The sequence below is a fragment of the Castor canadensis genome, chromosome 9 (genome assembly GCF_047511655.1).
Source record: "Castor canadensis chromosome 9, mCasCan1.hap1v2, whole genome shotgun sequence".
NCBI lineage: Eukaryota > Metazoa > Chordata > Mammalia > Rodentia > Castoridae > Castor > Castor canadensis.
Window position 1 is genome coordinate 42,600,266 of NC_133394.1, and position 25,623 is coordinate 42,625,888.

The 25,623-nt window shown below is 42.1% G+C and overlaps 1 protein-coding gene and 1 pseudogene across 2 annotated transcripts in view; one reads left to right on the top strand and one right to left on the bottom strand.

Moving 5' to 3' along the window:
* Mcub (mitochondrial calcium uniporter dominant negative subunit beta) overlaps nt 1-25,623 on the top strand; it is a 94,141-nt gene that overhangs the window by 18,740 nt on the left and 49,778 nt on the right. The gene's annotated exons all lie outside the window — the stretch shown is intronic.
* Nucleotides 19,026-19,333, bottom strand: LOC109694925 (peptidyl-prolyl cis-trans isomerase A pseudogene; annotated as a pseudogene).

Here is a 25,623-nt window from a genome sequence, read left to right on the forward strand (position 1 = left end):
ATGATATTTATTTAAAGTCTCACTAAAATACTAATTAGATGAAAGATAAAATAAAGGACTAAATCTTGATAAGGAAATATAAAACTTGAAGAATATTTTTGCAATAAGCTTGAAACAAAAGTTCATGAGAAATGAGATTTTGGGGGGGAGGTGGAGATTGCTGATGCTAGGGCGTCGAGCATACTAACTACACACTCTACCACTGAGCTACACCCAGAAATGGCCACTAGATGACTAATTTCTAAAGCTTTGTTTTAAGCGTTGCATAATTTTTATAGAAAAAGCTTAACTATTTCTAAGAAAAGGACTCAGAGAAACATAACAGAATCAAGCCTAGGCTGAAAGGTTTGTAAGTGAATTCAAAAGCATTTCTTTTCTCAGATATTAAGTAGTAACTTTGATGCCTTTATTGTACTGAAAAAAATTTGACAACAGAAATGAAGACTTGTTATTTTAGTTGACAGATTTGAAATCATTAAAAGCAAAACCCGGGGAGCTAACGGTGACATAGGATCTACAATGCAGAAACTTTAAAGGGTCGCCTTCTGTGTCTCACAGGCAGATCCTCCTGGAAGGATCCAAAGAGTGAGTTCTAGCTACTTAGTTTAGCAGGAGCCTTTACCTTAACAATTGTAGAAACGGAATTAGAGTTTTGTCATGGCCTTTGTGTCCTAATCAAAAGGCAAGGTCGAATGTGGGTGAACTGGCCAGAATACATCTTTAAAAATGTGTCATCTGTTTCTCATCTTGAAGATGTTCCACTAAGAGATGACACATCAAAGTGAGAGGGGAAATGTGCCACCCTTGTGTTTCTCACTTGGCTGTAGCAGTGCAAATAGGCAGATAACTCATGCTGTTTCCTTGGGCAGCAGCCGGGAAACTGGTTTGTCTGCCATGAGAATGGGCTCAGTGTTTGTTACTGGAGATTTTACTGTGTCAGCTAGATTGACGTTTCTGTTTCCTGTGGAGACTTTGAGGTTCGTGTTCTGAAGCTAAAACTGTGAGCTTTTAGCAAAGTTTGATAACAGAGATGACCATTTGAAAGGTTTCTGTTTTACTGCCCCCCGCCATTAGGAAGTCCATCTGCTGTTTTATCTCCTGTGAAGGGCTACATTACATTTCTTACTTCAGTACTAGCAAAAATTCCTCTCCTGGCATACAGACTTTCTGTTAGGCGCAAGTTTGAAGTAAGTCAGCCTGACCTTCTTTTCTGTCATGGCTGTCAAACTGACATAGGCCAGGTGCTGTGGTAGCTTAACGCCTGTTTTAAATTGTCCATCAATTTTGTTAACTCCCTATTTTTTGTGGGCACTGAGTGGGAGACAAAGAGTGATTGATAGATAAAACAACCAACAGAGTTAGTGCAATGGGATTTTTCATGACTTAACTTTGAAATTCAACAGGAAAAGAACAGGTCAGAAATTTTTGAAAAAACGAGAGGGACTTGTCCTGAAGATGTCTTGTAAGGCAATTGTAATTAAAACAGTACAGCATTGACCTGTAAAGATCTAAATGGACCAGGACTAGAAGATGGAGTAGAGTAACAGACTGCATGCCGGTGGGAATTTAGCACCGTAGGAAAGTGGTATGGTGCCTGGCTCAGGGCAGGTGCTCGGTGTGCCTTACTTACCTGACCCAGGCAGGAGTCCTTTCGTTTCTTTCTGAGACATGGCCTTTGTTAAAAACTGCCTAGCCGTATTTTAGATAAGAATGTTCAGAATGTCTTTCCTGTCAACCATTACCATCAACCACTTTGTCTAGTAGCCTCCCTACATTGTTTCTTTAAAAAAAAAAAATCTAGGGACAAATACTGTTCAATTAAAACCAATTCACATCAGTCATCTGTTTAGTTACTTTGTAAGGAGTTTTTGTTACTTTGTGAGGAAGGCATATGCTCAGAGGCTTATTTTCTTTTGGGAGACTATTAGGATTATGCTAAGAATGGTGTTTTTTTTTTTTCCTTTTAATTCCAAGGGTAAACTGTACTCCTGTAATCCTTCATTTCTTTACCTATAAAGAACTTTGAGATATGTAAAAGTGGAGGTACATTTGAAAATATCTTATGGACAGTAAGCTGCTTACATTTGGTGTTGCTCTGTAACTGGCTTTCCTTTGACTTTTGTTTGCTTATAATTTAAGTCCTTTTTACTCCAGTTTAAAAATACTGTCTGATTAGGTCAAGTGAAAACTAAATCTAATACAATTTCTTTGTCTTACCTAGCTGTTTTATGGCTTTTAAAAATTGAGCTGCTTTTCTGTTTGAAAGTCCTTATGAAAGGAATAAAAAAAATGTTAAAAGTTAGTTTTTATCTTTATTGGATTCATATGTGCATGCATATATTATGAGTCAAATAGGCCTCCATGCATTTCCTGAAAGAAGCACTTACTACTCTTAGGTGATACGTTTTATTTATATTTACCTTCATGGTTCTAAATGGAATGCGTGCGGTGCAGGGACTTGCTATTCCATCATCTGTGCATGTACAAATATAAACACATAATCTTTCTTATGTGTGGAGGGATGTGTGGAGAGGGGCATTTGGGGGAATTCCAGGAATCTTATGTTAGTGTTTTCCCATATATAGAAAAACAAGGGCTTTTATCTGAAGATTAGAGGTGTGTACAGGGGACTCACTAGAGTAATTAGAGACTCTTATCATTCAAGTTTGTTAAAAGCCAGTTTGAGAAATAATTCCCAATGCCCTTTATTTCCAGTTTCCTCAGGGAGCCCGGTAAAGCAACTGTTGGGATTCAAAGCCCCACTCACTTGCTGTTGCTAGTCTCAGCCTATCTGTAATGGAATGCTTCTAAGATGGGGTGGTTATTTGGGGTCCCCCAGGCACTCTGGGGAGTAAGTGTGTCCCCTTCCTTTTTATGTCTGCATCTATGACAATCAGCTGATAAGTTCCAAACTGAAATGATTATTTTTAGAAGTTATTTAGAACACCAAAGTGAGTATTTTTTTTCAGGAAGAAGACTTATTTGAAAATTGGCTCTATGCATAGTTCAGAAAACTTGATTATCGTTAAGATTGCCAGAGCACTATGTTTCCTATTTTAAATCTAGACATTAAGTAAGCTAATGATGCCACATTAAAAGTTTTAATTGCTTTGGATTTTTATTTATTATCTTTAGTGGCATAATACAGTTGTTAGGAAAAATGCCACTCACAGAGAAAACTCACGAGAAAAGTCTCACGTCCATAGAGAAAAGTTTAATGGCAAGCTCGAACTGCCAGGCTGGCCGGGGAAGGATGGCACAGCACAGACTCTGGGCCAGGCATGGCTTTTATAGAAGAGGGAGGTTAAGGAAGTTTGCACATGAGTGGTAATCTCTGGCAGGGATGGGGCTGTCTTAGAGCACAGGAATTTCTGTTAAGGGGCGGGGCTGCCATTTTGGCTATGATTCACAAAATGGCGACATTATTACTCTATCATTTCCCCATTTTTTTCTTTAATAATGATGAGGGTAGGGCCTGAGGATTGGGAATTGGGGCGAAACATCGGCCTCTTAGCTGTTTCCTGCTGGCAGGGGGTGCTGTATGGGGCAAGATCCTCAGACTCCTGTGGTGTCCTGGTAGGGGCCCTCATAGCAGTCCTCTGGACGGTTATGGAGAGGTTGGTTCCCTGGAGGTGCAACTGGTTAAACTTTTGATTAGCAATAGCAGACATGCAGTATCATACAAGGGAGGAAGCTTAAGAATAGGAGAGCAAGAAATATAGGCATTAGGATGGGCATTGGCCAGGAGAACCACTGTGAAATGTTGTTCCCTAGAGGATTCCAAGTGTCCGTTCCTTAAGAGGTGCTGCCACTGGGGGATCCCATTGAGCTTGACAGCAGTGGGTGTTGTGAGAATGACCAGATGAGGGCTGGTCCACTGAAGTCCCAATGCAGAGGGTAGAAGATCCTTTAGGAGAACAAGGTCCCCTGGTTTAACAGAAATTGTTATAGGGTGGGGCAGGATCTGGTCTGCATGCTCTCTGAGAAGTTCCCTGAGGAGGTTAAGATAAGGTAGATAGTCAGCCAGAGGAGCAGGGTTTGTTGGAGGCAAGTTTATTAGAAGGAGCATAAAAGGTGTCTGTTAAAGGACTGCGTAGATTCTAGGGATACAGATTCTCCAAAATCCTGTAACTCCCAAGAAAGCTCTAAGCTGCCTTATGGTATGGGAGAGAGGGAAACGGAAGACTGGGTTGATGCACTCATGACTCAGAGAGTGAGTCTGTCTCTTTAAGGCCACATCTAGGTAGGTGACCTGTGGGAGGCATGGGCTGTCAGGATTTAAATGTAACACTCTTGGATAAAAGAGAGCTCTAGCTCATTTTTATATAACTTTGTAAATGTGTGCACTATATTTAGATAAAGTATAATATAACACTGTTACAAGGTGGTCATTTAAGACACATAAGCAAATATGTAAATGAACTCTGATTTAGTAGTACTTAAAGCTTGACAAGATCAGCAGAAAACACAAATAATTTCTTTGATAAAATCTTTCTCTGTAACAGTTTTTTGTAGATGTTACTCAGAGCAGAACAATATTAAGATAACCTTGTTATTTTATAGGCATAGAGAATTTGATTTTAGTTTGACATGACCCTAAAAATCTTTTAGGAAACTCTTAGATTATACTCAACTTTAACTTTATTACACACTGAAGCTTTTTATTATACTTTTTTTAAAACTTACTTAGACCTTTATATAAACTTATACCTTTATATAAACCCTTTGATGGCTTGTCTTTATCTCTCCTATTTGAAAAAATCTTTGGGACAAACCGTTCTTTACAAAAATCCTTTCTCATCCAAAAACCATTCCATTTTCCTTTAACTTCTCAAAAAATAATTCACTACCTATCTATATCCTTTCCAGTTGTTTACTTTGTAACTTGTATTTTAAAATTAACTTTTATAAGAATTTTAAATTTATTGTAGGGGCTGGAGCAACTAATTAGTAGCCCTTGTTGTTTTAAGGAATTTATGATAGGCATAAGGCTCATTATCCCTCAGGCTTGAGGGGATATTGTTTTGGGTGTGGAAACTGTGAGGGATTTTTGAGTTTTATTTAAATAGGGAGGGCCGTCCTGGCTTGCCCTATAGTCATCCCATCAGTCCACAATAAATAATAATCAGTCCACAACAAATAGTGGGATCTATTTGTTCCTGAAGGAGGGGGCAGCAGAGATAGCTGCCTGGGGGGGAGGAGAATCTGAGCTTTTAGTTCAGATAGTAAATCCCATCCCAGCAGGGACACTGGAGTCTTAGGGACTATGAGGAAAGGGTGACAGAAGAGGAGGTCTCCCCAAGAGCAGGCCAGAGGCTGGGTAAACTAGCACTCTAGGGGCTGGCCAGATATGCCCCAAACGATAACCTTGTCATTGGACCGGGGACCAGGAGAGAAAGGTAAAACAGAGAAATGAGCTCCACTGTCTAGCTGGAAAATGATCTTTTGTTTTTTTCTGCCATAATGGCTACCATGAGGCTCCTCAACATCAATGTTAAGAAGTGGAGTGTGGACAGAGGACCAGGACCCATCAATCCATAGGAGATGGCACCTCACCTTCCATCTGGAGGCAGGGGCACTTAGACCTCCAGTGGTTACCTTTGCAGAGAGGGCAGGGTCCCGGTTGGGGGCGGGGCTAACTCCCAGGCTGTACCCCTTGAGCATCCTCTGCAGAAGTGCCCCTCCTGTCCACCATGGTAGCAAGTTCAGGATACAGGCCCCAGTCGGGTGGGAGCAGCAATGAGGTCATGATGTCTCTTATCTTTCTCTCTGTTAGTAATGTCCCGGTTATAGTATACAGATATGGCTAGTTGTATCAGTTGATCCAATGACTTTTCTTCTTCAGCCACAGACTGAGTTTTCTACAAATATCTGGGGCTGCCTGTTAGAAATTTATCTTTAAGGAGAATCTCTCTCACCTGTGACTCTGGGTCCACTGTGTTATGCTTTCTGATAGCATCCTCAAGATGCTACAGAAAGGTAAGGGGATTTTCTTTAGGGTGTTGCTGTAAAGCAAAGTTGTTATTTTACATTGACACCTGACACTCTGGAGAGCAGGTCTCTGAACTGTTCTGGGCCTCAGTTTCCTCAGTTGAAGAATGAGGGATCTGGTCTAGGTTAAACTACTTTATTCCACTATGAGATGGCTGAAGTGACATTAACACCACTTATCTTTCTTACCATTTTTTTTTGATTTAGTAATGCTGGGGAATTGAACCCAGGGCCTTGCACATGCTGGGCAGACACTCTCCCACTGAGCTATGTCTCATCCTCAAGTTTTTTTTCTCTTTCCTTTGGCTGTACTGGGGCTTGAACCCAGGACTTTATGCCTGCAAAGTGGCACTCTACTGTTTGAGCTATATCATCAGTCCCTTTTGGTGTGGATCTGTCAAGGGGACTGCCTGTGCCCCTGTAGGTAAGCACATTTATTCCCTCATTTCCAGGTGCCACTAATATTGGGACTCATTATAAATGGTAATAATTTCTAACCTGAATGGCCTGGGCCAGAACCCATTGCTTTTCTAATGAGAAAAGAGTCTGGTCTAGTAGAAGCATAATATCTTTTCATGTCAGTTGAAAGGCTTGGATCACAGAGATAAAGGCTTGAATGTATTTGTCTGGGCATCAGTATAGCTGTCCAGATGTTTTTAAATTTCCCTTAGATCTGATAGCTGGAAGGGGACATAGACTCGCCCTCTTGGGTCCTCAGTTCACTTTTTCCCTTTTATAGAAAAGGTCTAATTGGAGTATGGTATTGTAATTTAAGGAACCCTGTGATGGCCACTTCTCTTGGTCACCCAAGGCATACTGAGGCCAGGCCTCAGTACAAAGCTTCCAACATCTACCAGCCAGAAGACTGGAAGATGCAGGTCCCATCTAGAAAGAACAAAACGTTAGGATCCTGTCTTTTAGCTAACAGCAGGCAGCCTCTTTAATAAAAGCTACCTTTTTAACAAAGGAATAAATCATCTGTAAAGTTAGAGAAGGGCATTCAGAGGACATCCTGGGCCAATAACAGTACCATACTGTCCATTTTGCGATTTCTGGGACTATAACCTTGAGCTAACAATTGGCTTACAAGGGCTGGGTCTGGTGCCCTGAGGTTTGAGGTGGGGCTAGGAGCAGGGTGTGTGCAAGGCACCAATGCCCTACACACACACCCTGGGATAAGGGAGCCTGACTGCCTCAGCCTGATCCTGCAGCCTGTCGCCTCTCCCCCCTTCCTGTGTACTCCGCATGCATTTATTCTAGGGGAAGTGGTGGTGGGCCGCAGCCATGGCCATGTGCGGCTGGCGGCCTAGGATGTGTGTTGTGTTGGCCTATGGATTCTCTTAGCTATGGCAGGCGTTTCCACTGTGCACGAGCACGAGCACGCCTATTTGCTTTCCCTCCTCCCCTTGTGGGGGCAGAGTTAGAGCATGAGTGTGGCAGCTGCAGTTTTTTGTAAGTGCTTTTGCCTCGACAGGTGCCTAGCAGCTGATTTAATGTTACTTTAGACTGACAGGCCTGGCAAGCTAGTTGGAGTAACTTAAGTCATAAGGTACCATACTACAAGTTTTTCATGGGAGGCAGGGTCCCAGTAAGCCCAGGGAAGGGAAGGCAGACAGAGACAAAGGACACAAGGTGAGACCATGGAGGAGGCAGAAAAGATGTCCTGACATTGTAGGTAAGGGAGGGGAAGGCAGTGCCTGGAGGCATGACACATGCCTAAGGGATTAGCCATTGCCTGTGCCTTTAGGTCACTTTCAGCAACACAAAACCTCCACTCTCCAGTCACTGTCTCAGGAAAAAGGGGCATTAGACGGGGGAGGTGGGGAGAAGCAGTTGTCAGATGCCATAATCAAACAGAACTCCCCCAAGGTAGCATGAGGCATACCCGAATAAGTCCCAGGCTTGGTCTCAGCCCACAGGGAGGGAGCATAAGCTCCCCAGACAGCAAAGTCCCTCAAGAAGATAGGAAGAGACAGGCAGCCTGAGCAGCGCAAGGAAGTCTGCTTACATGGGGAAGGAGTGGGTTTGGGAGAGGATTTGGTTCATTTAGAAGCTGGTTTAGAGGCTAATAGAACCTGCGCAGGGAAACAGGAAGTACAGAGGGAGGGTTTGGTGTGGAGATAGGAAAAGGATTGGGCATAGGGTATTTCCTTCCATTTACTGCATGCTCACAGAAATTGTATAAATCCCTTAAAATACTGGGATTGAAAGTGCCATTAAGTGGCCATTTGGAGGCATTGTCTAATGGGCATTGGAGCCATGCCTGATTACAGAGAAAAATGAGCTTTCATGGCTGAAGTTCAGGTGTTAGGTGGAGGGGCCCAGGGTTGGCCAGGAGACATCCCAATGGGGAGTCTGAAGGAATTTGGGATGACCCAATCTCCATGGTGAGACCTGACCTGAGGAGAGATATGGCGGGTGTCCCCGAAATATCAGTTCCTCAGGAGAGAGTAGATGTGGAACACCCAGGAGGAATGTCTTCATTAGGCGGGCCACAGTCCTAGGGAACCCAGTTCCCAGGGACGGGAGTGAGCCAAGACCTAGCGCTAGGATTTTGAGGAAATGAGAAAGAGATCACAGCTCTGCATGCGAGGAGGACTCACTGAGAGAGGTCCTTGAGGAAAGATTGGCCTGTGGTGGGTGGCAATTGGAGGTGTGCTGGGGCAGAGGAAATTCCCTGTGAGCAAGTGAGGGAGCGGTGCTTTCTAGGATCAGGGGTTCCAGCAAAGCAGCTCAGATCCCGGAGGAAGGGAATAGGAGTTGAGAGAGAGAGAGCAGGATGGGGTGGGAGAGGCCGGGAGAGCAAGGTCAGTGCCGGGAACACACCCGATCCGAGTCACAGTACCAAAATGTTAGGAGAAGCACCGCTCACAGAGAAAGCTCACGAGAAAAGTCTCATGTCCAAGAGCAAAGTTTAATGGCAGGCTCAAACCACCAGGCTGGCTGGGGAAAGATGGTGCAGCATAGACTCTGGGCCAGGCGTGGCTTTTATAGAAGGGGGAGGTTAAGGAAGTTAGCGCATGCGCGGGAGTCTCTGGTAGAGGTGGGGCTGTCTTAGAGCGTGGGAATTTCTGTTAAGGGGCGGGGCTGCCATTTTGGCCGTGATTCACAAAATGGCGACATTATTACTCTATCAACAGTGACTGTTTTTTCCAAATCATTTAGCTCAGTTACTCCCTGGCATAATGTCATACATTGGCAGTCAGGGGCAGAATTCAAGTCTCAGGTCTATAGCATTTTGAATGCTGGAGTCAGTTCAAGGGCAGTGTCAGGACTCCAGAAGTGCCTGTCAGTCTGACTTATTCTCAGACAGGAAGTGTTGGCAACAGTGCTTAGTCTTACAGAGAAAAGCCTGAGGGAAGAGGCATAACCTTACTGTGCTTAGAGCTTGGTGCTTCCATTTACATTTAATGACACCTGCTGGGTAGGAAGGTTGTCACTTCACTTCCAAATTCAACAGACTCCAAGAATTCCTAAAACAGAATGCTTATTATGGAGTATTAGGGAATACGATTGGTGTGGCTATTGGGCATTCCATAAATATTGGTCTAAAATTAGCTCATAATGCTGGCTGTGGTGATGCATACCTGTGATCTGTAATCCCAGCTTGAGGAGGCAGGAAAAACTAGAGTCCAAGGCCAGCCTGGGTTGCATAGCAGACTCTGTCTCAAAAACACAGCAACAGAAGCCTCATGTATTCTACCTGGACTGTTGAGTGCTTCTGCTGTGAGGGGTATCATGGAGCCCAGTGTACAGCTTGGAATATGCAGTAGTCACTTAGAAGCCTCTTCGCCTGAGATCCCCAAAGCTCTTCAAGAAAGCTGGTGAAGGACACCAGTGACTGACTATTGGATTACAAGACCCTGGTGTTAAAAAGAGGGGGGCAAAGGCAGCCCCCTAAATGATCCCTGGAGAGAAGGCTTCAGAAGATAGCAGCTCAGCCTGAAGTGAGGATGGAAGGGGAGACAGAGAGACAGACAGGCTTCTCAGATTGATTGGGACAGAGGCAAGGGGAGCAGGGAAGGGCTGCTTCTCGGTCATGAAGCAGTGTCACACAACTTCATACCCTAGTTCTTTAATGTAAACTAACTGAGAGGGTAGACTGTATGGTAGACATGAAAGTGTTTTCTGGAGTGAGTTTAAATCTAAGGAAAATCGGGTCAAATTATGATCTGGTTTCTTGACTTTTCATATTGCCAAGGACTGTTTGAGAACTACAAAAATGGTCTCACTGTGTACCCCAGGCTGACTTCAAACTCATGATCCTCCTGCCTCAGCTTTCTGAATGCTGGGATAGGGCATACAGTACCACACGCAAGGAAGTTTCCTTACTTGTACAGTTGTTCTTTCCATAGTGAAATAGTTTTATTTTGTTGTCTGAGTGACATGAATAGGATTAATTGTGAGGGCTGGGCATGGTGATACACACCTGTGATCCCAGCCACTCAGGGCAGAGACAGGAAGACTGCAATTCAAGGCCAGCCAGGCAAAGTGCAGGACCCAATCTCAAAAACAAACTAAATGCAAAAGGGCTGGGGGTAGCTCAAGTGGTAGAGTGCAAGGCTCTGAGTTTAACCCCCAATGCCACAAAATTGTGAAATTATTTCAATTCACCAGAATGTATTCAGCTCTTCAGACCATAGTCAGTCAGGTATTCTATTTCAGGCAAGAGTTGTATCAGAACAAATATGATGCTGTGCATTAATCATCTCTGAAGGAGACAATTTTAACTCTCTGAAGGAGATGATAGTTTAAATTTCAACTATCATTTGAAAAACTATTGAATGTCCTCGACATTTAATATGTTTAAAAAAAAGCAGACTATTTCTTTACTTGGGGAAAACAGGTAAAAGCAGAGAAGATACTCTTAAACAGTGTGTAAGCTTTATGGTCAAGGAAAAGAATTGAATATCATGGCTCACAGTGGAATTTGAAGCCTAGTAAGTGCCGAGCATAGCCCAGGTTGGAATGTCAAGGCAGGTGGAACTTGTTTTACAGTTTCCATTCAAAACCCCATTCCATCCCTCCTAGCTATGTTTGATCCTTCTCTTTGGCCTCTGTTTTCTGAATGTCTCATATGATTGAAAGCATCTTTGGAGTTATGGAAACAACCAGAATATCAGGAAACAGCTTTGCAGCCTGGCTTAATCCATTTTCTGTTGCTTTAACTGAATACACAGGTTAGGTAACATATAAAGAATAAAAGTTTGTTTGGCTTACCTTTGGAAGTCAGGGTTCATGGTTGAGGGGCCTGTCTGGTAGAGACTCTGCAGAGTGCCAGGGCAGCTCAGGGCACCACATGGCAAGAAGGGCACACACCAGAGACAGAGCCAACTGGTATTTTTATAACAGACCTACTCTCAAGATAGCCTATTAACTCATTAATCCATGAATGGGTGAAACTGTTCAGTTGGGCAGAGCCTTCATGTCCTAATCACCTCTTAAATTCCCACCAGATCCACTTTTTAATACCTCAGTAAGGATCACATTTTTCAACATAAGTTTCAGGGATTAGGCTTTACTTTTTTTTCTTCTGATTTTAATACATTTAGCTCTGGAGTATGAGGTTTTAGAATATTATCCTATGGTCTTCTTATGCAATAGTATTGGAGCAAGCTGTCTAGAAGGTTCTTGGATGTGACTGTACCTTGGAATGTTTTCTACTGGATCCTGTGAGTGATCTTGAAGATTCAAAAACTTGGTTTTGTCAGTTCCCTTTGGGGGTTCAGCCCTAGAGAGAACTTAGCTGTGCTAGCAAAATCTTATACCTCTTATTAAAATAATGTTAATATGAATTGCAATCCTTAATGCTATATGTCATATGTAGTAGGGCAGTGCTTTCCTAGTATTGAAACATCTTGGAGATGCAATTCAATCAGAAATTTGCTTGTTGGACAGGACATGGAGGCAATAATGAACCCAAGTCCACTGTAGGAAATACAGATTTTTAGTAATTAAATGACAGAAATACTTTATGTTGGTTCCAGTTTTTTCTAGTATTACCGGTGCTACCTTAGCAAGTCTTTCACCTTTTTGGGCCATGGTGTCCTGTCTGTTAAAAAGGGGATGGAACTGGATGACCTAGGGTCTGTGAGCCTTTGTACCTATTTGAAAGTGCATGCAGCATTTTCTTTTTCTCATGTTCCATGCCTGTAACAAATTCCAGCTTTCCCAGATGCTGTGAAGATCCTGCCTTTCCATTTTCTGGTTTTCTGTTATTGCCGTGAAATGATATTTTTACAGGATAAAAACCATTTTAAAGTCTTAACATCTTCACCCATGGATGAGCCCACACTAACTTAAATATGATCAGCATTTTGGGGGCTGAGACAATGCATTAGGTAACTGGACTTTCTTGGGTCTCTATTAGCTACTGGTCCAGTAGGTCTGAGAGGGGACTGAGAAAATCCTCGATTCCTGAACTCAACTTTGAGAACAAGATCTAGTGAGATGGACTAGAATTGAGAGGTCCATAAGCTCTCCGTGAGGAGTTTTGAGATATGTTTTTAATATATCCTTTAATTGAATGACCCTACAAGCATCTCTCACCTCTGAAGAGTCCTTTCCTGTAAGACTAACCTAAATATGTTGGGAGACCTTGCTTGCTTCCTGGTGGATGTTCCCTTTCTAACTTGCTTGTTTGATCTTGGAGCTGCTATTCCCTATGGTTTTGTTAGAGCTGTGAAGCCCACTTGCCAAGTTAGGTAAAATGTGTGCATATATACCAATGACAAGCTTTGGTTCCCTTACCTGGATCCATAGGCGATGCAGTGAAAGTTAATGGAATTTCTCTGTGGAGGTGCCAGGTTTCATTCTGTGGATAAGAAGCCAAGAACAATGTGTTTCATCCATCTATATACAAACCAGCACCCTCTCCTCCCAAAGGAGGTAGAAAAACCTTTGCTCCCTTAAGATCCAATGGGAAGGACCCTAGGTTCTTATTAGCTTTTCGGAATATAAATACATCTTTCCAATACATGCTGTCTTAGGGAAGAACAGGAAATTATGGCCAGGAGATGTCCCTAAGGTCAGGACTTGTGTAAATTCCCAGGTATTTTGGAACTTAGCTGTGGAACCTGTTCTGGGCAGTGTCTATTTGGCCCACTTGTAGAGATAAGAGAAGTTTTATCCCCTTGGATGATCAAAACAGTTAGCTAGACAAATGACTCTAGATACAATTCTCTGAATATGGAAGGGAACAATTCTCTGAATATGGAAGGGAACACAAGGATTTTTGAGCTTCTCTAGCTTTCTGTCATACTTATTTTTATGTCTCAAGAGGCTAAAGCTTTTTACAGGAGCACTAAGAAATCCAGGGAAGTTTTATTTCCCCACATCTAAGGGTATGCACACAATTCTGACAGCTCCTGCTTTTTAAAAAAACTCAAATATTTGATGGATAACAGGTGTAATTCAGTTCCTCATACACCACACAAGTGAGGATTTCTCAGAATTACGGCCAAACTTCACCATGATTCAAATGGTCTCAGCCTGTATTTCTTTTTGTCTGTGTTAAAAAGAGGCTGATTATTTGAAGGCTATTACATTTTATTGGTACAATTCATTCTTATAAAAATGCAGATGGCAAACTGGGGCATTTAAAATTCCACTGCTAACTAAAACTATAAGAAGAAAATAAAGCTCTATGATTATGCTGCATTGATCAAGTGATTAAGATGAAAGAACATTTTGTGACATAAAATTTCCCCTGATCTCCTTTACTGTACTTGTTGCATAAAAATTTTAGAATAACTTATTTAACAAAGATTGCTCGTAAAGTTTTTTCTCATTAATTTTATTGTTTTGCTATAACAAAATACAATAGATTGGGTGGCCTAAAAAGGCCAGGCATGGTGGTGCAAGTCTGGAATCCCAGCTTTGCAGGAGGCATGGGTATAAGGATCTTGGACTGAGGTTAGCCCTGGGGGAAAAAAGGCAAAAAAAAAAAAAAAAAAAGAAAAGCTGTAAATGTGAACTGAATGGTAGAGTGCCTTGAGTGCAAACTCCAGCACCACCAGAGAGAGAGATGGAGAGAGAGAGAGAGAGAGAGAGAGAGAGAGAGAGAGAGAATGAATGAATAATGAGAGAGATTTGTGAGTTCTGGACACTGGAAAGCCCTGGTTAAGGTGCTGGCTGTGATTTCTCAAAAGAAGAAATTCAGATGGCCAAAAACCACATGAAAAAAATGCTCACCATCTCTAACAATAAAGGAAATGCAAATTAAAACCACACTAAGATTCCACATCACCCCTGTTAGAATAGCCATCATTAGCAACACCACCAACAGGTGTTGACGAGGATGTGGGGGAAAAAGGAACCCTCTTACACTGTTGGTGGGAATGTAAACTAGTACAACCACTCTGGAAAAAAATTTGGAGGCTACTTAAAAAGCTAAACATTGATCTACCATTTGATCTAGCAATATCACTCTTGGGGATATACCCAAAAGACTGTGACACAGGTTACTCCAGAGGCACCTGCACACCCATGTTTATTGTGGCACTATTCACAATAGCCAAGTTATGCAAACAGCCAAGATGCCCCACTACTGATGGATGGATTAAGAAAATGTGGTATCTATACACAATGGAATTTTATGTAGCCATGAAGAAGAATGAAATGTTATCATTTACTGGTAAATGGATGGAATTGGAGAACATTATTCTGAGTGAGGTTAGCCTGGCCCAAAAGACCAAAAATCGTATGTTCTCCCTCATATGTGGACATTAGATCAAGGGCAAACACAACAATGGGATTGGACTTTGAGCACATGATAAAAGCGAGAGCACACAAGGGAGGGGTGAGGATAGGTAAGACACCTAAAAAATTAGTTAGCATTTGTTGCCCTTAACACAGAGAAACTAAAGCAGATACCTTAAAAGCAACTGAGGCCAATAGGAAAAGGGGACCAGGAACTAGAGAAAAGGTTAGATCAAAAAGAATTAACCTAGAAGGTAACACCCACGCACAGGAAATTAATGTGAGTCAACTCACTGTATAGCTATCCTTATCTCAACCAGCAAAAACCCTTGTTCCTTCCTATTATTGCTTATACTCTCTGTACAACAAAATTAGAAATAAGGGCAAAATAGTTTCTGCTGGGTATTGAGGGGGTGGGGGGGAGAAGGAGGGGGTGGAGTGGGTGGTAAGGGAGGGGGTGGGGGCAGGGGGGAGAAATGACCCAAGCATTGTATGCACATATGAGTAATAAAACAATAAAAATTAAAAAAAAATAAGGTGCTGGCTTTGATCCGTGTCTAATGAGGACCCCCTTCTTGGCTTGCACATGGCCACTCTCTTGTTGTAGTCTTACAAAATGAGAGAAAGCTTTGGTTTTTCTTCCTCTTGTTTTAAAGGCACTGGTTCCTTCACAGGGCTCCACACTATGACCTCATCCAATCCCAATTTTCTTCCAACAGCCCCACTTCCTATGCCATCACATTGGGAGTTAGGTCTTCAGTAGATCAGTGGGGAAAGGAGAACACAAACATCTAGTTCATAACAGAGGCCTTGAAAGTGGAGTCCAGTAAAAGACGGCAGGTTCAGCAAATACGTAAACTTCCTTCCTGAGGTCCTAACAAAACAACAATGCAGGAATAAGAGCCCATATGCACAAGGAGATTGAGAAGAGACCCCACAGCCTCAAAATGTTGGAGAAGGTGGCAGAGAGACAAAGTAACAAGCGCTATGAATTATTTGTTGTTGCCTAACAAAACACACCAAAATTTTGTGGCTTTAAAACAGCAGACATTTATTATCTTACAGTTTCTGTGGACCAGGAATCCAGGCATGCATCAGAGTCTTGTCTCTCACAGGCTGAAATCATGGTGCTGGCTGGAACCATAGTCCTTGGAGGCTTCCAAGCTGTCTTGGTGGTTGTTGCCGGGATTCAGTTCCTCGTAGGGGAACGGGCTGTGGGCTTCCCCTTTTCTCTGGCTGTTGACCAGCAGTTTCCCTCAGCTCCGGGCCACCTCTGCCTCCCCAGAATAACAAGCTGATAGGCAATAGACTGAGTAGGAAGAAAAAATAGAAGAGATGAACCGATTTGGGTTATAACACATATACGTGGAAATGTCACAAGGAAACTCCCTGTATAGCTATATTAAGCAAACAAAAATGTCATTTTTTTCCTTCTAAAAACTTGGAGAACAGGAAGGCAGAACAGGTTCTGTCTGAGGGTGGGAGTGGGGGAGGTTCCAGTTGGTTCCAGTGGGAGGGAGGAGAAGGTGGGGAAAGGGTGTAGTAGGGTGAATATAATGCAAATACTGTGTACACATGTATGTAAATGGAAAAATGAGACCTGTTGAAACTATTCCAGGAATGGGGACGGGAGAATAAAAGAGAATCGTGGAGGGGGTGAATTCAACTATGGTATATTTGATGTGTTGTAAGAACTTTTGTAAATGCCACAATGTACCCCCACCCAGCACAACAATAAACACACACACACACACACACACACACACACACACACAGAAAACACACATTTTGTTACCTAACTACAGGAGTGGCATTTTGTCACTTTTTCCTTGTTCCATTCCTTTGAAGCAAGTCACTGGATCCTGCCCATACTCAAGGAGAAGAGATAATGGAAAAAAGGTGAATACCAAGAGGCAGGGTCAATGAGAACCATCTTTTAAAAAAAATAATTCCAGTATTTATTGAGACAACTGCAGATCCACAGAGAGTTCATAAGAAATAATACAGAGAGATTTGGTTTACACTTTATTTATTCACCCCCCCCAAAATTAACATTATGCAAAATGATAGTGCAGTATCACAACTGGGATTTTGATATTGCTGGCAGAGTGGCTTATGAGGCCCTGAGTTCAAACCCCAGTGTCACCAAAAAACAAAAAATCCCAGGATTTTTGTATTGATGCTGATATACTCCATGAAACTTACTGATGTTTCTCAGTTTTTCCTACATGTGTGTTTACTTCTGTACAGTTTTATCACACATGAAAGTTGCTGTATCCATCACCACAAAGAGCTGTCATGTCAAAGGGCCATGTTTGAAAGCTGCACACAGCAGTTTGCCCAATGATTCATATTGTTCCAGTGTAAAAACACATCAACCCTTGCCAGCACTCAAATTCTCATCCCGTTGCGCCATCAGCTCAGAATCCAGAATTATGTCTTCTGAATCAGGTCCCGCCTTGAGCACAGTGCCTTGCGTATAGTACTTCTCCATCAGTGGTTCTGTGGTGTGGCAGATGTGTCCCTCCAAAAATCATATGGTAAAACACTAATCTCAATATGATATTTGGAGATGGGGCCTTTGAAATGTTATTAGATCAGGAGGAGGGTAGAGCCTTCATGATTGCTTCCTCCCTCTCTGTCCCTCTCCCCCCCAACAGATACACACACACACACACACACACACGTGAGAATAGGGAGAAGGTGGCCATTTGCCAACCCAGAAGAGAGCCATCACTGGAATCCAACCATGCTGGCACCATGTGAACTTCCCAACTTCCAGAACTGTGAGAAATAAATTTCTGTTTGTAAGCTGCCTGTCCTGTGATGTTTTGCTGTAGGGATCCAGGCTGAGACAACCTGGAAAACTAAAAGACCAACTCATCTGCTCCAGCACACTTCAACAAGGCTCTAGGTTATGCTTGGGATTTTCATCTCATTCTTGCTTTTCCCCACTTTGAATCCATCTGCCTGCCCTCTGGACTTTAGCTCTAGCATCGGTCATGAAGACAGCAGCCTCATAGAGACTACTTACCCAGCTCCCACAGCTGGACAAGGCCAAATCTCTATAATAAATGTTTATGTATTCTCACATGTGTGTGTCCATGCACTCATACAAACACACACACAGTAGTTTCTCTGGTTAAACCCAATTGATACACAGTGCAGAGAAAGATGATCCTTGGGCAGTAGTGAGAAGAGCCAGTGTTAGTCAGTTTATACACAGGATTTGAACAGCAAGTACCTCCAGAGAGATGGGATAAATTGTAGGCTGGGCACATGAGGAATGGCTGCAAATCTGCATCAGGTGCTTTAGATCTGCAGCTCTTTACCATGTGCCAGTGAACACACTCTCTCTCTTCTGGAAGGAATCCCAGCATTTTATTTCTTTTGGCTTGGAGCATAAGGCACAATTGAAAGCTGGCATACTCTGGAAAACAGGAGAATCAAGTGAAAGTTAGCTCAGTGAAGCTGAGACTCCAGCCATCTTTCTGCATCCTAGTGCTGGGGCTGCCCCCAGGTTTGTATCCTCTAAGCAGACTAGAGGCCTCTTACAGGGAGTGTGGCCAACCCAAAATAAGATACTCAAGGGTGCTGACATTGTAACAAATCCTGAACAATATAATTGTCATAGATATACATTCATTTGCCAGGTCTCTGTAAATTAAAACAAAGATGAACTTCAAAAGAAGGTGATTTTAGAACAAGTATACTCAAAGAAGAATATTCTTTGTCAGTGAGACTTTTTGTTCCAAGGGCACATCTGAGAAGGGTCATTAGCTGTAGTGCTGAGAGAGAGGGGACTCCTGACTATATCTATCAGTCCTATCAATGCTGGTGACCAGTGAGTGACAGCTGGCACCACCTGTGTGCCAGTGTTCCCACTTTAAAAGAAAAGGAAGTACTCCAACATGGTGCATGATTTTTGAAACTGTTGATGACACAGGGCATAGGCCTGTGTAAGTTCTGAAAGGATTCAGCATGCTAGATGAATGCTGGCTCCATGATGCCTCAGTTCTCACTCAACATTTGTGGAGTAAGGACGCATGAACATTTTGCTACCTGTTTTTCCTCTTCAGTGCATATTTCTGAATTGCCTTTTAATTAGCTCACTTCCTGTCCCAATAATCCACTTTGCTTAAATTTGTTTTATTTTTGTCACTTAGTTTTTATTCATAATCACAAACTTAACTGCAATCCAGCTAGACTTGGAAGGGAGTAAGGAAGTATGGAACCCAGAGAGCTGCAGAGAGAGCACAGGTGACAGGGTACTGTGAGCAGATGGGGTGGAGGGGACTCTCCTGAGCCACAGAAGAAATGGTCAGACAAATGCATTAGAGTCGTCCAAGGTCAGCAGTGGTGATCTTGCTGGTCTTGCCATTCCTGGACCCAAAGCCCTCCATGGCTTCCACAATGTTCATGCCCTCTTTCACCTTTCCAAAGACCACATGCTTGCATCCAGCCACTTGGTCTTGGCAGTGCAGATGAAAAACTGGGAGCTGTTTGTGTTGGGTTTGGTGTTGGCCATGGACGAGATGCTGGGACCTGTGTGCTTCAGGATGTTCTTATCGTCCAACTTCTCCCCGTAGATAGACTTGCTACCAGTGCTGTTATAGCGTGGGAAGTCACCACCCTGGCACATGAATCCTGGAATAATTCTGCAACAGCAGGAACCCTTATAATGAAATAGTTTCTCTCCAGTGCTTAGAGCATGAAGAGTTTTCTGCTGTCTTTGGAACTTTATCTGCAAAGAACTAAAAGGAGACTGGGCCCACAGGCTCACCATCCGTGGCGGGGTTGACCACAGTTGATGTTGTCAAAGAATGTGGTGGGGTTGACCACGGCTGGCAGTGGGCAACTGCAGGGGACAACAGTGTCTACAAAGCCACTGTGCTTAAGTTGTAACTACTTCCTGCTGGAGAGGTCTTCATGCTTTTTTTCTGCTTTATCTAAGTAGTGGGACAAACTTTCATGTCTCTGTTCTGTGCCATTCTGACTAATGAACCCTTGGCTTCCATGAAGCAGGAAAGTCTTACAGAGAATTATTTCCATGTTTCCTTACATCTAGTGGATACACTTTGGGGCCGTGTTGTCCATGGTCTGAGCCACTTGTAACCAACAGATCAATGAACTGTGAGGAAGTAACAGTGCCCTAAATTTTGTCATCTCCTCTTCGATCCACTTCTGCTTCATTTTGCTTTAGTTTGGATGTGACAATCTCTTTGAACACGAACAACTTACCCTGCCTTACTGACATGTAGATTTTTTTAAATGATTGTGAATCTTTATTGCAGTATTCACATTATTGAAGTGCTCTGGAATTGAACCTGCGATATTTTCCATGGTATGCCTGTGCCAGATTTTGTTGTTGGTTTTTTTTTTTTTTTGTAGTACTGGGTTTTGAATTCAGTTTTTGCTCGCTAGGCAGGTGCTCTACCACTTGGGCCATACCCAGCCCCACTGACTTACAAATTTTTTTTGAGCGAGTTGCAGAATTACACCACCTTTCTTTTAAGCCACTGAAATTTCAGTAAAGAAGAAAATGAAAACATCTAATAATTCCAACACTTAGAAATAAACACGTTCATATTTGGTATCTTTTCCTTCTCATCCTTTTTCTGTATGCAAGCATATTCATATATAAGGTGTTCTTAAAAACATGTACCAAAGTGAAAAGAGCAAAAGTGTAAAGTAAACCTTGTATGGATTTATTCTCCTCTTAGAAAGGAGGAACAGGTTATAAAATTGCAAATGATAGCTCACCATTTTGATATAATTTGTGAATAAAAATTTTCAGGATTTGTACATGGGCTTTTTTAAAATAACTGAATATATAAATTTTCAATTGGCCAAAGGCTGAACATCCAGTTTCATATTAAGTATTCAGTCAGTCAAAATCTACCAGTCAGTCTGCCAACCAAACTACCCCCCAATTCCACTCCTCCTGGCACATTTCCACAAATACCCTGTGTGGGGCAGGAAGAGGACTGTGACTGCTTAGCTATGCATCCAAGTTCAGATTTCATGGAAAATGAGTTTAGAAGTGAAAGTGTAATTATGAAAGCACTGTTTTTGAAATGCAAGAAATTTGAAGAGTACTTGTATATACTTCTACACAGTAAAATGTGTAGAAGCATGCAGCAGTAAATATTGTGCAGCAGTAATGCTGTACACAGCTTTGGGTTTACATCCTTTCAAATTCTCATTACCAAGAATCATATCATTAATATTTTCTTGAAAATAGTTTTTTGGGTGTACTAAGATTTAAACCCAGGGCCATGTGCTTGCTAGGCAAACGCTCTACCACTTGGGCCACATCCCCAGTCCTTTTTGCTTTTCAGGTTATTTTTCAGAGAAGGTCTTTCACTTTTTGCCCAGGTGGCCTTGGACTGCAATCTTCCTGCATAGCTGTGATTACAGGAGTCTACCACCAAGCCTAGCTTGTTTATTGAGATCTGTGGGCGGGGGGGAGGGGGGAGTGTTCTCTCTAACTTTTTTTTTTTTTTTGCCTGGACTGGTCTCAAACCATAATCCACCTGCTCTCTGCCTCAGAAATAGCTGGAATTACAGACAAGATCCACTTCACCTGGCACAATTTTTTTTTTTAAACAGTGCTGGGGATTGAACCTAGGGCCTTGTGCAATTTACTTTATCACTAAGCTTCACCTCTAGCCCTTGAAAACAATTTTAATGGATATATAATCATTTTAAACATTTATAATTTATTTAGACCTTCAACTGTTATAGACAGCTGGATTGTTTACAGTTTTTTTGCTAGTATAAATAATGTTGCAGTTAAACCTCTTTGTAGAGATAAAAATCTAATTAGATATTTATCAAGCCCACAATAAGGAATATGCAGAGGTTTTATTTTCCCTACTTTTGATCTATTTTTATACCTACTTTAGGTAAAGATGCTCTCAAAGTTATTTGGGGATGACAGGATAAGAGCAACTTCCCTTTTTTTGTTGTTGGTACATGGAGTTTGAACTCAGGGCTTCACACTTGCAAAGCAGGTGCTCTACTGCTAGAGCCACACCTCCAGTCCATTTTGCTCTGGTGATTTTGGAGATGGCGGTCTCACAAATTATCTGCCCAGGTTGGTCTTTAACCTTGATCCTCCCAGTCTCAGACTCCCAAGTAGCTAGGATTACAGGCATGAGCCACTGGTGTACAGCTATCTCTTTATTTCTTGAAGCAGTCTGGGAGGACTTGTCTCACACATAACCTGGGATTTTATGTGTAGCATCTGCCCTTGGTCCTTGCATGCATCCACATTACCCACCCTGATTTCAGTCCTGCCTCCCCTTTCATCTCAGACTCAGGCTACATGCAGGCTGTCTGCATTCCAAGGGCTGTGGAGGTTAAGTCCTTTCTTCCTTGCTCAGCTCCCCCTGTGGAAGTGAAGGACATCCCTTAACTGACTGAATAAGCCTTCAGCCTCCTGTCTTCCACATGGGCAATTCTGGGAGATACTCAGAGTGCTTCTCAGAGGTGCTTCAGTCTTCCATTGTCTGTGGTCCTGAGGGCAGTGACCTCAGGAATGCCCTTCTGTTGGCTTTTCTTCATTCCCTGCCTCAAGCCCCCATTCTCTCCTGCTTCATAGGATCACCTTCCAAGTAGATTGCACTCAAATCCTTGTCTTAGGCTCTGTTTTGGGGGAAATCCAAACTAAGACTTGCATAATAATTGTAGCTTTTCTGTTTACTATGCTTATTAAATATTTATGTTACACTTTTTTTTGAAGCACAGTTCCAGAATTTTGAACTCAAGGATTCACACTTGCTAGGCAGGCACTCTACTACTTGAGCCACTTCAGTCCTTTTTTGTGTTGGGTATTTTCTTCTTTTTTTTTTTAAGGTTTTTTTTGAATTGTGCTGGGTGGGGGTACATTGTAGCATTTACAAAGGTTCTTACAATGTATCACACTTGAATTCACCCCCTCCACTGCTCTCCTTCATCCCCCCTCTCCTAATTCTTGAAACAGTTTCAACAGGTATCATTTTTTGCATTTACATACATATGTATACATTATTGGCACCATATTCATCCTCCTACCCCTTTCCTCTCCCATGGGTGCTAATCCCCCCTTCCCCTGCAGAATCTGTTCCAACCTCCTGTTCTCTGATTTTGTAGAAGAAAAAACATAAAAGAGAAAATAGAATTTTTCATTTGTTTAATTTTTTTTTAGCCATTTGGACTTCTTCCTTTGAAAAAGCTCTGTTTAGTTCATTTGTCCATTTCTTTATTGGGTCATTGATTTTTGGGGAGTTTACTTTTTTGAGCTTCCCGAGTCCCTTGTCTGATGTATAGCTAACAAAGATTTCCTCCCATTCTGCGAGTAGCCTCTTCCATTTAGAGACCATTTCTTTTGTTGCGCAGAAGCTTTTTTTAATTTCATGTAGTCCCATTTGTTGATCCTGTGTTGGGTATTTTCAGGATAATATCTCCCCAACTATTTGCCCGGGGCTGGCTTCCAAACTTGATCCTCCTGATCTCTGCCTTCTGAGTAGCTAGGATTACAGGTGTGGGCCACCAGCACCTGGCATGTGATATGCTTTTTACCAAAGTGGCAAGTGAGAAAACAGCCTGGTAACAAATTATGATTAGCAAAAAATACATCCAAAGATAAGTAAAATGTATAGAGGAAATAAAATATCATATGGCCAAATGCCATTGTCTTTAAATAGCTACATAGTCTAAAATGAAATTGGAAAGAAAAAGTCTCTTCCCATGGTTTTGACACACAGGTGTGCTGTATTCAGCCAAGGCAGGTTCTTGTTTTCTAAGGCATTAATGAATTAATGACAGAAAACTCCAGCAAGGTGAAAGTAAGAAAGATTTATTTTCCAAGAAGAGAAAGCAAAGACTGCTCTTAAGTTGAGGAATGCCTCTAGCAGCCAGGTCAGGAAACCTGGTGTCCACTGAGGGGTGTGGGAATACTCTTTTTTATTCTCTCTGTAGTGTTTCCTTATCTCCCCAAGGCCACTGTTTCTGGGCTTGGGGCCAGCTGCCTTTCTTAGAAGCAGTTCTTCAGGTTCTGGTGACCTCTATCTCAGGGCTCCCCATCTTAGCTCTCCTTTCAGTTTCTTTCTTGCTTATTACACAAAGCAAAGGAAATTGTCAATGTAGTAATAAGATTTTTAGTACTTACTTCCCTTCCTAAATTTATACACCAGGAAGTCCACCTGATTTCAAGTTTATTAGTGATCATTGACTCCCTGTCGATGATGTATTGCTCTTCTTTGACAGCATTAAAGCTTTGTGCTGGGATGTTGCTCAGTGGTAGAGCACTTGCCTAGCAAGCACAAGGCTCTGGGTTTGATCCCCAGCACTGCAGGTCATCATCAAGTCAGCCTATACAGTAAGTATGCACTATTTGTGGATTATACATGGGGTTTTGATCAAGTGCGATCAAGAAATAATAAATTTTAAAAATCAAAAGAAATTGCAAAAACAAAAAAATTTTTTAGACATTCTTTTTTTAAATCATTTTTACATTTACTCACATGTGTATACATTGTTTGGGCCACCTCCCCCTCCCCAAAAAACAAAATGTTTAATTCCTGTCCATGAATTTCACAGCTCAGTTGATAGAGAAGCTTTCTTTTGGCATTAATGAATTAATGACAGAAAACTCCAGCAAGGTGGAGCCCCAGCTTTTCAGTTGTGGTTAAATTTTTGTGTGATCCTAGTAAGTATTTTCTTGCCATTAATTTTGTGAAAATCCGCCTCCCAAAAGCAAATTCAGCCCCCAAAGTTATAGTAATCCTCCCAAGCCAAAAAGAGCATGTAATGTGCTTAATTGGGGTGACAAAGTGAATATTTGAGATTTGCTGAATGGCAGCATATCTTTCATGGAAGTTGGGTGGTGCTGTGGGAAAAAATCAAGCATCTGCAGTATTTGAGGTAAAGAGCATGAAATAAAGTCTCTGTTTTGGTGCCCAGTATTAATATGTGTAGCAGTAATTTTTGTGACCATAAGTAGACTGCTCCATTTGGTCTCAGGTTACAGATGCTCAGACCTACTGTCTTACAGTATAGGTAAATTAAAGTAATTTTAGAGCATTCACTGTTTTTCCTCAGTGGCCCGCGTGAAGTAGCACTGTTATCCCCGTTGTGTAGTTATGGACACTGAGTTGAGAGAGGCTTATGTCCCTAGGTCACATGCTAGTCATTGTCAGTCTCGATGCCTACCCAACTTGCTGTGCTTTTAAGCACTTCATGCTAGTTCCCTGTCTCATTTCTGAGTGTCAGACAGATGCCTTAACTACATCTAATGCTGAAGCAGAGGTAAGTTCTGGTACCCCAAAGCAGAGGTTTATAGAGAGACTCCTTCCAGCTCACCACACCAGTACCAGGTCAGAGTGAGGCTGTCTGTGCCACCTGATTTCTTTCCTTACTGCTCATTGTGGACAGAAAGCATTTCATCACTGAGTAGTATGAATTATGATAAGTCACTGCACCAGAATTTTTATGAAAAGCTATCATAGAACGATGTTAGTTGGTCTCCGTTACCCCTAGAATTTACCATACGTGTTCCCTAAAGAGCCCTTTATGAAGAAGCGTTAGGTAGTTTGCCAGCTATAAGGAGAAAAGGTGACTGGGAAATGAATGTTTCTTGAGAGCTTCCCAAGAGCTAGGGTGAATCTCTCTCACATGTAAATTAGCATTCAGTTTTTATCATAACTGACTCTGTACCAATGATTTCATGGAGTAACTGTGTTTTCCTCTTGGTTATTGATATAGGAACTTGGAGCTAATTACAAGTAAAGACCATGTATTATATTAATAGTGTTGTCTTTATGATTCTTTATAATCAACAAAGCCTTTCTTCTGAGCCTTTGAGAGCGCCAGTTGGTAAGAGGCAAGTTTGTCCCTGCTTCATAGGTGATGAGACTATAGCTCGGAGACAAGAGTCAAGAGACTCAC